The following is a 15,407-nucleotide window of genomic DNA, read 5'->3' as shown; positions in this document are numbered from 1 at the left end:
AACAATTCCACCAAACCATATCCCTTCACATAACACAAGAACTCCAGGTCACCCAATAAATTAATAGGCAGCAGATTTAATAACAAAGTACTTCTTTATGCAACACATAGTTAACCTGCGGATGCTGGAAGGCCAAAAGTATAACTGGGTTCAAAAAAGAATTAGATACGTTCATGGAGGGTAGGTCCATTGTAATGTGCCTCATACCAGCACAGAAGGAATTAACTCACCTTGTTGGGCTCTGCTAACCCCACCCCTTCCCCCTCACAGAAAGTGGGGGGGGGAGGAAGTATAAGAACAGAGCTCTGCAGCTCAGTTGGAGCCAGATATCTTTCCTAGAAAGCCAAACTGCCCATGGAGCCCACAACCAGCTTGGCGGGTGACGACTTCCTGAGCCAGCCTGGAGGCAAGGCCAGCCACTGCCCCAGGAACCCAAAGAGGAAGCAGAGAGTGAGCCACACATCAGGGTCACTGGGTACCAGGCCACAGTGGCCACAGAGCAACCTAACCTGATACCAATAGGAAGCAGCCCAGGGGAATGAGACAGTTGATCCTGTTGTGTTGCCGGGAGGCAAGGCAGCAATCTAACGTTTCCAAACCAACCTAGTGACAGAATCACCCATCCCTTCAAGGTACCTGGGCTAGGACATGGTGGAGCAGGGTAGGCCCAGGTCCCCCTATACTGGGCCCCACACTCATGGCTGGACGAGCGCTAACCCCCACATCCAAGAGGCCTGAGCTATTGCTCATTTGGTTGCCTCACCACAAGCCATGATGCTCACAGATCTGGTGTGGTTGCTGAGTTCCCAGCACTGCCAAAGGAGGCGCCCTGACCCTGAGACGCAGGAATCTTACATCCACCAATGGCTATTAGCCAAGATGGTCAGGGACACAACGCATGCTCCGGGTGTCCCTAAATCTCCAACTGCCAAAAGCTAGAACTGTACGACAAGGGATGGATCACTTGAAATTGCCCTGTTCTGTTCATTCCCTCTGAAGCACCTGGCACTGGCCATTGTCAGAAGACAGGATACTGGGCTAGATGGACCCTTGATCTGACCACTATGGTCATTCTTATGTTCTCATACAACTATGATTTAATAAATTGGCAATGATATTTACTGTGTCAAAGAGTATATTAGACTGTCTGCATTTCCAATACAAGCTGATTGTGCAGGGATCTTGTCCTATTTGTGCTACCCTCCATACACTTTTGGAGCTATATATATATATAATAATTGATAATATTAACATTAGTCAAATAATTTTTAAGAGGATTTATGTATATGACAAGTCAAATCAATCACCTCCAAATCAATAAGACTTGCTTTTTTATTTAAGAGTATTCAGGCCCCAATCCCACAAATGGGATTAATCAAGTGGGTAAGTGTTTGCAAGGATTTGGGTATAAAACAGTAGGGAGAGGGGGCCTGATTTTCCACTGCCTTCCTCCAGGTATAGTCATCTACCTCAGGGAAAAGCCAGTACAAAGAAGGTGTTAAATGCTACCACTGGTCTGAACAGAGAATTCAGATCTGATAGAATTTTACACCCACTTCACAGAAAAAAGAAAAATCTTAAACTAAATACATGCAAAAGTGGGAGGAAGTGATAACAGAATTGCAGGATGAGATTTCCGAACTCTGCTTGTAAATTTATTTAATTTTTTTAAAAAAATACATGGCAAAGATAGTGAACAAATCTATGGTGCCTGTCCTGCAAATCTATATGCATGCTTAACTTTATGCAGATATCTGAGTAGTAGCCATGTTAGTCTGTATTCGCAAAAAAAAAAAAAAAAAGTAGTACTTGTGGCACCTTAGAGACTAACAAATTTATTTGAGCATAAGCTTTCATGAGCTACAGCTCACTTCATCGGATGCATGCAGTGGAAAATACAGTGGGGAGATTTATTTACACAGAGAACATGAAACAATGGGTGTTACCATACACATTGTAACAAGAGTGATCAGGTAAGGTGAGCTATTACCAGTAGGAGAGAAAAAAAACCTTTTGTCATGAATATCAAGGTGGGCCATTTCCAGCAGTTGACAAGAACCTGTGTGGAACAGTAAGGGGGGCGGGAAATAAACATGGGGAAATAGTTTTACTTTGTGTAATGACACATCCACTCCCAGTCTTTATTCAAGTTGAGTGGGAGTGGATATGTCATTACTCAAAGACTGGGAGTGGATGTGTCATTATACAAAGTAAAACTATTTCCCCATGTTTATTTCTGCCCCCCCCTACTGTTCCTCCCACGTTCTTGTCAACTGCTGGAAATGGCCCACCTTGATTATCACTACAAAAGGTTTTTTTTCTCTCCTGCAGGTAATAGCTCACCTTACCTGATCATTCTCGTTACAGTCTGTATGGTAACACCCATTGTTTCATGTTCTCTGTGTCTATAAAATCTCGCCACTGTATTGTCCACTGCATGCATCCGATGAAGTGAGCTGTAGCTCATGAAAGCTTATGCGCAAATAAATTTGTTAGTCTCTAATGTGCCACAAGTACTCCTGTTCTTTTTATGCACATAGTAGTCCATTGACGACACTCATGTATCTAATGTTAAGCTCATGAATAAAAGTGTTTGCAGGACCAAGACTAAGAAAATAGCAAGTTTAATGCTCTAAATCAAAACCATTTTTAGTTATCTGAGCACCGAGGAGCATCTGAGAAACCTCTTTACAAGCGAAAACTGATACCCCAAAACAGCTTAAAAGATTTGTATGAAATTTAAAAGAAATCTTTTGAGGAAGTTATAAGCACCTAAAAATAGAAGATTTGAATGGCAAATAATGCATTGAGCAGGGCAGAACCTCTGAGCGAATGGGGGAATAGAAGGGGGAGGGAAGTGAGCTGAGCCCTGAGGGGAGGGAGGGAGGCTGGCTCCAGGCTGGGGAAGGGCATCCCAGTAATTCCTACTGCCGCTTCTATGGCAGTTACTTGGTGGGTAGAGCCCAGTGTCCCCACCTGACCAAGTGCTGGCGCCCTATCCCGTCCCTTCCTACACCCCATACGGGCAGCTGGCACACGAGCTCCTGCCCCTCCTTGGGCCAGGTGTCTCCGCTGGGACCCACAGTGACTGTAGGGTGGGACTGGGCTAGGCTGGGGAGTCCCACCTCCTCTCTGATGGTAGGATTGCCAACATTGTATTTCAAACATAAGGGACTGTTTTCTTAGCACCCCTGCCTCCTGCCTCCTCCCAATATTATCATTATTATTAATAATTAATTAATAATAAGCAGTACTCACCTACATTTGCCAGTTGTATTTCTTGCTGCTTTTTGCAGCACTCAGCAACTCCTGATCTTGTTGTACAAAGATGAAGAAATCTTTTCAGGATACTGGAAGTTTATGCAAATTTGGAGTTCGCTTTTAATTAAATCTACAATGCATCTGTTTCGTACGTCAAACTATTTATTCCCCATTAATGAAAAAATCCTCTCTACAAATGCGTTTGATTCTGGCACACTAAGTACAAACAACACAATTGGGAACAAGTTTCTCAAGTTTTCTTTTCCACACTTCTGAAACACGTACACCCATTTTTCACTGATCGATTTGGAAATGTCATTTCTTGATGTTTCGATCACATCTTGACTAGTGCAGAATTCCTCATAGAGCTGGTCCATGTTTACAATTTCCCTCATTTTGATTGCGCCTGTTACATTCTCAAGATCTGAGAAACTAAATTTCTCAGAGAGACTAATGAGTTTCAGCTTCATCACTGCATTGTCAGTAGAGAAATCAAACTATTTACCACTGTACAAAAACACAGAGTCATAAAATTTAATGAAGTCTTCTTTAACTTTACGTTTTGTTGTGGAAGTGGCTTTTCCATCAGTTGTTTGGCTTGGAATAAAAAAAAAAAAAACGCAATCCTCTTTCTGACTTAGTACCTTCATCTTAAATTGGCAACATTTCAAGTTGCAGTGGGGGAGGTTTAGGTTGGATATTAGGAAAAACTTTTTCACTAGGAGGGTGGTGAAACACTGGAATGCGTTGCCTAGGAAGGTGGTGGAATCTCCTTCCTTAGAAGTTTTTAAGGTCAGGCTTGACAAAGCCCTGGCTGGGATGATTTAATTGGGAATTGGTCCTGCTTTTGAGCAGGGGGTTGGACTAGATGACCTCCTGAGGTCCCTTCCAACCCTGATATTCTATGATTCTATGATTCTATGATCTCTGTGTACATGTCAGTAATGCATAACTTTGATTCCTCCAACTTTCTTACAAATACATCAAAGATACAAGCCACGTTGTGGGAAAAACACATGTAGGTTTCCATAATACAGGCATACTCGCCATCTTCTGCGAAAATATTCTTTAATGCTACTGGACAAGCCTCCCCTAGTGACTTGAAGTAGGCTGTAATTGCTGGTCAGTTTCTCAAAAATCGATCGACTGCTGAGTTAAGGGATAGTCATCTTGTATTCACATGTTGCAGTACTTCTTTCTATTCAATGTCAACAAACTCAAAAAAACTTCAGAGTTCTTTTCTGTGTATTGCAGACATAAAAAACGGTTGTAAATTTTCAACACAATTGTTTCTATGTCAACCGACAGCTGATCACTCGCATGTTTGCAAGTATTGTGGACTATGTGTGCAGGTTTCAGAGTAGCAGCCAGGTTAGTCTGTATCCGCAAAAAGAAAAGGAGGACTTGTGGCACCTTAGAGACTAACAAATTTATTTGAGCATGTGTGCAGGGCATTTCACCTTCAAAATGCAGTCATTTTCATAACATCATAACTGATACACTGAACTGTGTTTCCCATAGTTCACATTTGCATTATCAGCAGAGTATGCAGTAAGACAATTAACATGAAGATGGTGTTTCTCTAGGCAGTTTGTTACAGCATGATGAATGCTTTTTGCAGAGTCATCACTGTCTTCATAAAAATCAAGCAGCTTGCACTGAATGCCAGCTGATATGGTGAAATATTGTAGGCACATTGGAAGCATCTTCCTATTCCCCTTATTTGAAGCATCGGTCACTACAGAGAAATACATATGCTGTTCTAGTGGCGATGGTAATAAATCCCATAAACAATCCCCCACAGACTTTGGGGCCAAAATATTGGTCACTAATAGCTCTGCTCTGGTACTTCCACAACACAACTGGTTTGCAATATTTGAATCACAAAACTTGATTTGAATCACTGGCAAGCTTATTATCACAGTCCTTGCTGTTGTAACATAGGCTGTGTTTTTCTGTGTGGTAAACTGTTGCAATTTCCCATGCTGCAATTCTGTGACTTTCAGTGTTTGAAGAGACAAAGAATTTGCTAATATTTGTCATACCTTTGGCCTGAGTGTTTTTCTTACATTCATTGGCTACTGCGTGCTGCTTCAGGTCAGTTTCACCTCCATGCCTGAGAGGGAATTCACACCAGCACAAAGTACAAAAGGCCCAGTTGTATTTTTTCTTCTCACCGACTTTTATATCTACACAGTCTCCTCATTTTTGTCTCTTTAAGTCTAAGAGACCTGCCTGGTGTTCCCACTACTTCACTCATATGATTAGCCACTAATTATATGATTTACAAATATTAGTTCCGCTATAGCCGGAGGTTCCCAAACTATGGGTTGTAGCCCCCAAAGGGGGCACGATAAGGTTATCAGGGAGGCACAAAGACCTGGGGCCATGCTCAAAGGCAGGAGGGGGCTCTGTCCAGCAGGGGAAGCGGACAGGTCTCTGCAGAGGTGGTCTCTGCTGCCAGAACCAGGCTTCCTGCCCACCTCATTCCCCCCACTGCTGCAGCAGCCAGCCACCAACCAGCAGTTATGATCCTCTGCTGGGGATGTTGGCAGAGACTCTGCAAGTGAGGAGGTTACAGCCCAGAAGTACTGACCCCCTGCCAGACAGAGCCCCTTTCTGACCCTGGCCCTTCAGCACAGCTCCAGGGCACACAGCCCTGTCCACTTGCCCTGCCTGCAGAACCTGCACAGGGAAAGCAGACAGCCCGCACTCTGGGGCTGGAGTCAGCAGGGGGCCCTGTCCAGCAGGGGTCAGTACTTAAACGTGCATCTTTCCACTTCCCACCTGACCCTGGCCCCAGAGCACGACCCTGTCTACTTTCACTGCTCAGCATTAAAGGGTCAGAGTCTGGAGGAGAGTGGAAAGATGCACCCATGAGTGCTGGCCCCCTGCTGTTGAAATACGCGATAAAAGGCATCCTGTATAGAATGGGACAGGCAATTTTCTATTTAAATAAGGGATATCCCTTGTAATATGGGACTGTTGGCAACCCTACGTTGTGGCCATCCCTATCTCATGCACCACCGTGGCCACTCCAGCCCCTCCTCTGGGTCCCACTCTTGTCTTTGCCCCTCATTCCTGCAACGCACATGTGCATAACATAGCTGGGGCCCACTCTTGCCTCCACAAGATATTGCGGGGGCAGAATCCATTGGGGAGGCGGAAAATAGACCCACCCTCCCAATATTTCCATTGCAGGGGCACACCGTGTTGCAGTGCCATTCGGGTTTGGCCCAGCCACCCCTCTGTCATGAGTGGATTTGCAACATGGCACACAGGGTCACAGCACCACTTGATCCTGTGGAGTATGTCACAATGCCCCAAGCGGGGAGTTGGGCCCAGCCCCACAGGCCAGGAGCCACCACTACTGGATGAGTCTGGAGCAAGCTCACTCTCAAGACCTGTATGAAAAGGTGCCACACATACCCCTAAAGGCCACTGGGGGGGAGGGGGAGGGGAGGAGGCAGCTTCCCTATTAGCTCCGCTACTGGCTTGAGGTAGGCCATCACCTTTGCCATGGGAGTAAGTCAAAAGTGAACCATAAAACCAGACATGCCCGAATGGTGGTGTTTCAAATACACTTTCATCAATGATAAAAAGAAACAGGTGGCCACGAATTTTCATGGGCTAAAAATTTAATCAAAATTTCTCACAGACTGACACTTCTCACAAATTTCTGTTGGCTAGCCAGGGCCTACGCAGTGTAAGTTCCGTGCAAAGGCAGGTACCACCTTTATAAAATACATCAATGTCACCTAATAAAGAACACCTAAGGAAAACCAATCTTACTTTACACAATTGCCACTCGATTGGAATATATCTAAGTCAAAATATTTCAAGTGACTGACATCACTGGGATTTGTGGCTGCCCTGGACCTTTGAAACCCAGATCATGGGAGAATGAAATGAATGCACATATTGCAACATGTGAGATCTTATGTACAAAACCATGTAAAATCATTTCTACTCAGAGAGCATTTTTGCATAACAAAAATTCTTAAACAATATCATCCAATTTCCTTATTTGTATTTCCCAACACAGTATAGTCAGTTGAAAGAAAACTATTACTTTCTCTGAAAAAATGCAATGCAATAGTAAACTTTAAAAAAGCAGAAATGGAACAGATCATTCAATATAAAGTTCACTCTCTAATTTTAGCTGCTGTTACATATATCTATTTTTAATCCATTTCTTTACTGGACTCTGCAGCTCTATGCAGAAGGACAAGTTTCACTAATTGAATTTCTGGATGTACTTGAAGAATTGCAACTGACTACCTGCAAAATTGACTCAAGCCCCTGATAGGTGTAAAAATTAAGTGGGTGAATTGGGATGTTGGCTTCCTTGGTCAGAGTTCTCAGGAAGATGTTTAAGGCAACTGTTGTTCAAGGGCTGAGCAACTGATCACTGGGGAAGCAATCTCTCTTGCTGCTGACAATCTTGCAAATTACATCCCTGTTTCTAACCTCCCATTTTAGGGTCAGGCTATTGACAAGGCTGTGGTTAAGCAGCTCTGGAGACTTCCCTGACACCTGTCAATATTGCCCAAGAGACGATCACTAGAATAGTTAACTATTTTTCACTATCTATGCTTCCTTTTTGTTTGTTTGTTTGTTGTGGGGGAGGGAGGGTTAAGATTATTGAGAAGGTTATAGTGCAAAATCTCCCTGGTGAAATCCTGGCTCCACTGAAGTCGATAGCAAAAATCCCATTGACTTCAGTGGAGCCAGATTTTCATCCTCAGAGTGATTAGATGCCTCAGATCTCCTATTAATGGTACCTAGATCACACAAACCATACAGTGATGAGCATGTTATGGCCTTGAACCTATGATGAGAACCTTGCAGGCAGATCCTTGCACCTGCACAGGGAACCAATCACTTCAGTAGGGTTCCCTGCAGATGCAGAGCTCCTCAGACATGGAGCTCTTGCAGAAAATCCTTAGCTAATCAGACAGATTTTCACAAATACCAGACAGTTACAGTGAGCACTTGGTTGCAATTTCTTGTTTTCGTACCTGATTTTTTTCCCCATTATATGGGAGCTGGGTTTTTTCCCCTTCATACACATTTTGACAGAGTCATAGAGACCATTTGCCAAAGAAGAACTCACATACATTAAAGAAGTTCATCTTCCACTTTCTATGTCTTTGTTTCAGGAAATATCTAAACTGAAGCCGATGAAAAAACCCACACATTAATTCAGGAATCTGAATTCTTCTTCCTCTTTCAAAAACACTTTCTGAAAAAGGAAGTGCATTACAGTGTTCTTATACCTATAAAATCTCTGATTCATATCTGTCTTGGCAAAAAGCCTAAGCAAAAAATACTTACGCAACACAGAAACAGTTAGGGGGTTTCCTGTTTCTCTAGGGTTTCCCCCATTTATGCAATTGACCTATTGTAGATAGAGGTTATCTAAACAGATACAGCCAAATCCAGTCTTCTGAATAGAGGGTGCGGGGCAAATAGACTCCTTTTTAGCTAGCACAGCAGGTTCTCAGAGAACGGAGGCTATGTTGACAAGTTTACTTTTTTTGTGGTAGGGAGGGAGTGCAGAAGGCAAAGCGGGATCAGGAGGAGAATGCTTACATTTTTGGGTGGTTTATTTTTTGAATGAAACTGGCAGAGAAAAGAAGAGGCAGAAACGTTCCCCTTTCTGCCGAATGCCCAGAGGAATTGGGGGCAAGAGAAGAAGAGGTGAGGCAGTAGAATGTGCCTTCTGACATGTGACAATGGCAAAGAGTCAAAGTAAGACTCAGGCTCAGATCCTCAAAGGTATTTAGGCTCCTATCTTCTATTGAAATCAATGGAAGTCAGGAGCCTAAACACCTCTGAGGAGCTGGCCCTCAGTTTCATGTAACTTTGACCAGCTTTCTTTTGCAGGGGGTGTGTCCAGCTCACAGGTGAAGGTGGCATACTAGAATTCTTAGCAACTTCAGGTCAGTGGGATAGTTGTGTGTGTGTCAGAGGCAGACTTTGAAACTTGCTAAAAAATAATGATTTTTAAAAGATCATGGGCTTGATCTTGGGCCATTCTCTGGTCACTTTACATTGATCCATTAGTGTGGCGGCTTTCAACCTGTGGTTCACGGACCCTTGGGGCTCCACAGACTATATATAAGGGGTCCACGAAAGGTTGCCATTACCATAGAACAATGGTTTTCAGCCCACGATCTGCAGACCCCTGGGAGTCAGCAAACTATGTCTAAGATTTCCAAAGGGGTCTGCACCTCCATTTGAAATTTTTTAGGGGTCTGCAAATGAAAAAAGGTTGAAAACCACTGCACTGGTGCAAACAGCCCTAAAGTCAAGTGGTCTGGAAATAGAAGTTCTTTCCTATATTGGCAGATCTTTGGGTGAAATAGAGCCACCATAGCAGTTATCACACTACTACCCACAATGCAGACTGCCAATGTAGAAGGTGTGGCCAGAAAAAAAGGCTTCCCTCCATTCTGGCAATTGCAAATTCCTATGACTGCCCTTTGGGGCAGCTTTACAGCAACCTTTGGGCTATTCTAAATCTGCACACTGGCCAAATGCAGTGACCCCAGAATGTGGGGTGAATAAAGGACACCTTTAAGTTTTCCCTTTCTCCCCAGAGCTGCACCAAAAGCTTCTTGGCTACAACTGATCTTGTTCTTTATATTGTAACTAAGTCTGTCGTTTAATCGCAGTTAACTCACGTGATAACTCAAAAAAATTAATTGCAATTAAATAAATTAATTGCGATTCATTGTAGTTTTAATTGCCCTGTTAAAAAATAGAATACCAATTGAAATTTATTAAATATTTGTGGATGTTTTTCTACATTCTCAAATACATTGATTTAAATTAATATAACAAACACAAAGTGTACAGTGCTCACTTTATATTTACTTTTGATTACAAATATGTGCACTGTAAAATGATAAACTAAAGAAATAGTATTTTTTCAATTCACCTCATACAAGTACCATAATGCAATCTCTTTATCATAAAAGTTCAACTTACAAAGGTAGATTTTTTTGGTTACATAACTGCACTGAAAAACAAAACAATGTAAAACTTTAGAGCCTACAAGTTCACTCAGTCCTACTTCTTATTCTGCCAATTGCTAAGACAAACAAGTTTGTTTACATTGACGGGAGATAATGCTGCTGGCTTCTTATTTACAATGTCACCAGAAAGTGAGAACAGGCGTTCACATGGCACTTTTGTAGCCGGCAGTGCAAAGTATTTATGTGCCAGATATGCTAAACATTCGTATGCCCCTTCGGGCTTCGGCTACCATTCCAGGGAACATGCTTCCATGCTGATGACGCTTGTTAAAAAAATAATGCATTAATTAAATTTTGACTGAACTCCTTGAGGGAGAACAGTATGTCTCCTGCTCTGTTTTACCCATATTCTGCCATGTATTTTATATTCTAGCAGTCTTGGATGATGACCCAGCACACATTGATCATTTTAAGAACACATTCACTGCAGATTTGACAAAACGCAAAGAAGGTACCAATGTGAGAAGTCTAAAGATAGCTACAGCACTCAGCCCAAGGTTTAAGAATCTGAAGCGCCTTCCAAAATCTGAGAGGGACGAGGTGTGGAGCATGCTTTCAGAAGTCTTAAAAGAGCAACACTCTGATGCGGAAACTACAGAAACTGAACCATCAAAAAAGAAAATCAACCTTCTGCTGGTGGCATCTGACTCAGAGGATGAAAGTGAACATGCGTCGGTCTGCTCTGCTTTGGATCGTTATTGAGCAGAACCCATCATCAGCATGGATGCATGTCCTTTCAAACAGTGGTTGAAAATGAAGGCACATATGAATCTTTAGTGCATCTGGCACATAAATATTTAGCAATGCCGGCTACAACAGTGACATGCAAACATCTGTTCTCACTTTCAGGTGACATTGTAAACAAGAAGCGGGCAGCATTATTTCCTGCAAATGTAAACAAACTTGTTTGTATGAGTGACTGGCTGAACAAGAAGTAGGACTGAGTGGCCCTGCAGGCTCTAAAGTTTTACACTGTTTTATTTTTGAATGTAGTTTTTTTTTACATAATTCTACATTTGTAAGTTCAGCTTTCATGATAAAGAGGTTGCACTACAGTACTTGTATGAGGTGACTTGAAAAATACTATTTCTTTTTTTTACAGCACAAATATTTGTAATAAAAAATAAATATAAAGTGAGCATTATACACTTCGTAGTCTGTGCAGTGATTGAAATCAATATATTTGAAAATGTAGAAAATATCCAAAAATATTTAAATAAATGGTATTCTATTATTATTTAACAGTGCGATTAATCCTACAATTAATTGTGATGAATTTTTTTAAATCTCACAATTTATTGTGATTAAATTTTTTAATCGCTTGACATCCCTAACTGTATCCAAAAATGAGAAACACCACCACATAAATCGCTCCTGGGGCTGAGAATGATGATCCTGAGCCTTCTTCATACAACTGCAACTGCGCGCATTCTAAGAGGAAGAGTGCTTGTGAAAGAGTGTAAAAGTACAGTAATTATACCTCTGGCATTTCTTTGCTGTGTTGCATATTTGTCACACAAATGAAACACCAGTCAAAGCAATTTTGCGTTCAGGCATCACACCCAGGGGGGATATTTTTCCCCTTGCGTTTTTTCAAATGCACTGAATATATGTTGTGATGATAATATTGTGATACAAACACAAAAAAGGGCACTGATAGACACTGTGTCTTAAATTCAGACAGAGTGATGCTGATTTGGAGTGAGGATCTGGCCCGTTGTAGTGTGCCCATAGCTGCTGATGGGACAGAGGTTTGGAGACAGAGGTTTGTCTGCAGTGACAGCATGTGCCAACCTCTTTTTCTAAGCATTTGAGTTGATATTTTAGGAAACATGACACCAGTAATGACAGACAAAACAGAATCATATACTATGCACAAAATGCAGCCAAAATGCTCTTAATTGGCCAGATACTCAGCTGGTATAAATCAATGTCACGCCATATCTGGAATGTCAAAAAATTTTACCAGCTCACCCATTTGAAAGGCACAACTAGTCTCTCTCTAAGCAACATTTTCATCAGCATTGCTTGTATACTGATGAGACCAGTGCACTTTAATACAGCATTACTAGCTATTTGAATTTGCCACTTTCCACTATGAATGACTGAAATTGTCTCAGATGGAAGGTATCTAGTACTCTGATGTTACAACGGCCTCTGTACCACACAAATGGGCGCCAAGCACTACTATACAGTACAGTTTGGCCTTCGTAAAAACCAAACACCATGTTGTTTTCACTCATGCTTCTCTAGCTGATTAAGTGTTGAATCCAAAGACCACTGATATCCGTGGAATTCTTTCTTCGGATTAGGCCCCGAATGCAGAACTAGCTTTTTGCCTCTGTGAATTTAACTGACCTGTGAGAACACTGTTACTAATGGCATGAACAAGGCAAATTCTGTAGGTGCATTTAGTATTGCACCAGCAGTGGCTGGTAGATTGTGACACGTCAATCGTAAAACCAAAGTTTGCCATCAGTTGTAAACTGAGATTAAATCAGCTCCAGGTTTTAGACTATAACCCGGAATGGAAAGCAAACTTTAATACTTTCCCTATATTTTTGTTAACCAAAGAACCTAAAACCTGTATTAAGACAAATTATTATTAAGTCAGTTAAACAGTAGGTGACTTCAGAGAGAAGAAGATGGTAAATTCAGGAAGTTAGAGATTGTGAAATGGATCCGTGCTCTAGGCATTTATGTTTGGAGACCTAACTTCAAGTTCTCTTTTCATCAAGGAAACTGAATTTGCTGGGCTCATCCCAACTCTTCTGGTGCTTATCACAGAACCACACCTAAATTTGACACTGCAAAGCACAGCTGGCAATTTCTCAACATAAATACCAGGGATGCTGCATGTCAGGGCTGAGATACATTGGCAGAGCTGTGCAGGGGAATTTTCACAGCACATGCATACGCTATTCATGGTTCAATAATTATAGGTCTTCTGCACCCTCAAACAGGGAAAAATATCACCTAACTTATATAGCCTTTGAACCATCACTTACTACTACAATTCCTTCAACTCAGAACTGCACGAAAGTATTTGTTTTTCCCCTAAAGAGCTTTAACAAACTAAACGCTATTCAGATTATTAAGGACAAGATTGCAACTTCCTTTTAAGTTGCTGCACAGGGAAATAGAAAGGGGTTTTAAGCACGTGGCTTGCCGGGAGCGCTGATCCAGAAGTGGGGTTACACAGTAGGCTGAGCAGGACTGCTACTCCCCACCATGTGCAAATGGACAGAGAAGGGGTGGAGCCAGCATGGTGGGGGAAGTAACCTACATTCTGTGAAGACCTACAGTAAATTACTTCCACTCAGCAACAAGGACGGAGGTGCAACTTTTTGAAGCACAGCTCCTTCCCAGGGCTGTTCCTGGGGTGTCATAACAAAAAGTTGTCCCTTACACAACACAAGAAGTAAAATCTCAGACTTACCCTAAGAGCAAGATTCTGCCTCTCTTACTCACCTTGAGTGGTAATTTACTCTGCCGTTAATCCCATTGGCTCTACTTGTGGCTGCACTTTCAATCTATTGGGAAGCTAATGCTTGTGCAGAAGGTGGCAGCCAGCTTGATAAGCAAATGTCCTGGTAATAGCTTATTCAAACAGTGCTTCCTGCTTTGAACTGGCTGCCTGTGGGTTTCCAGGTGGAGTACGATTTTGATCTCTAAAAATGATCTACACGGGCAATTTAAGATAGACCCATCTCAGTCTGACAGGGTTTCTGAAGAATATTCTCCATATTGGTCTCTTTTGTTAGGAATGTACTCTCTCCTTGATCCACAGCAGCCTGCATTTGTTGACCTTCATGGCACACAGCAAAGCAGACTCTCCCCAAGAAGGCTCTTAAAGAAGTGAATATCACTTAAGGGACAGGCAGAGGGAAAGTGGGGAATTTGTCTTATTTTTGTTTCATGGTTACTTGTTGATTAGCATTTTGTTTGTGGGGCTGCTGGTTATTTTTCTTTTTGACATATTCATCTTTTGTATTATAATTCAGTGTCATAGGTGCCTTGAGCATTAAGATTGGTGCCTCATTGTTATTTCAAACAGCCAGATAAATACACAACAGGCAACTGGCTCAACATAAGGGAGGCCCTAAATATCAAGGTTGGGTGAATGCCCCACTATTCAGTTTTACTGTATATGTGGAGCCACTGGCTCTACCCAATGGATGACATTAAGGACTACTGGAAGGACCTGTTGTGAAAATAATTGAGCTAAAAACTGAAGAGACGTAAGTCACATCAAGTGTAGTCTAAATCTACCTATTGATTAGCTGGAATGTTTTAGTGAGAATTTAAAACCTTCCTCTGTCTCCTACCTCTGAACACAAAGCTTGTTCTTTTGTATATGCACATTTTCCAAGTTACTATTCAGAAATATTTTACAAAATACAGGGCACCTACTGCTTGAGTAAAACAAGGAAGCAATGAATGCACAGTAGGATATAATGAGAAATACTAAAACAAAGGCTATAAAATGCATAAAAGAGTTTCAAAACAGAGATATGACAATTAAAAACTGTTGCAAATAATGAGTCTGTAGAAAGACGTAACTGCAATAACAGGAGGGAGAACAGCAGGTCAGGGAGGGGAAGAAGCTGGAAAAAAAACAAGGAAGTTTGCATGTTTAGGGATAAAAGGGGAAAACAAATTGAAGAGAGTATAAAGTATTTAGTGAAATAAATTCTACTTCCTCAATGTTTTTCAAGAGAAGACAATGAATGTACAGAAAGTGCTGTGAAATATTGCCCCGGTGATTCATACTTTCTGGAAAAGGGAAGGCAAGTAGGGGCAACTTCAAATAATCACAGGTTTCAGAGTAGCAGCCGTGTTAGTCTGTATCCGCAAAAAGAAAAGGAGTACTTGTGGCACCTTAGAGACTAACCAATTTATTTGAGCATAAGCTTTCGTGAGCTACAGCTCACTTCATCAGTATGCTCAAATAAATTTGTTAATCTCTAAGGTGCCACAAGTACTCCTTTTCTTTTTCCAGATAATCAGTTTTCCAAAACTAGTTGAAGGTTATCACAGAGAGTTCAAGGCAACTAGACAGAAACCTTTTCCTTCAAGTTAGACAATTGTAGATCATTTGCA

General features: G+C 41.8%; 1 protein-coding gene across 4 annotated transcripts in view; it reads right to left on the bottom strand.

Moving 5' to 3' along the window:
• The window catches only part of IL17REL (interleukin 17 receptor E like), a 77,410-nt gene that overhangs the window by 50,204 nt on the left and 11,799 nt on the right, over positions 1-15,407 (bottom strand). The gene's annotated exons all lie outside the window — the stretch shown is intronic.

This window comes from Lepidochelys olivacea (assembly GCF_965140295.1).
Source record: "Lepidochelys olivacea isolate rLepOli2 genome assembly, chromosome: 1".
Classification (NCBI taxonomy): domain Eukaryota; kingdom Metazoa; phylum Chordata; order Testudines; family Cheloniidae; genus Lepidochelys; species Lepidochelys olivacea.
This window is presented reverse-complemented; position numbering and strand designations above follow the sequence as displayed.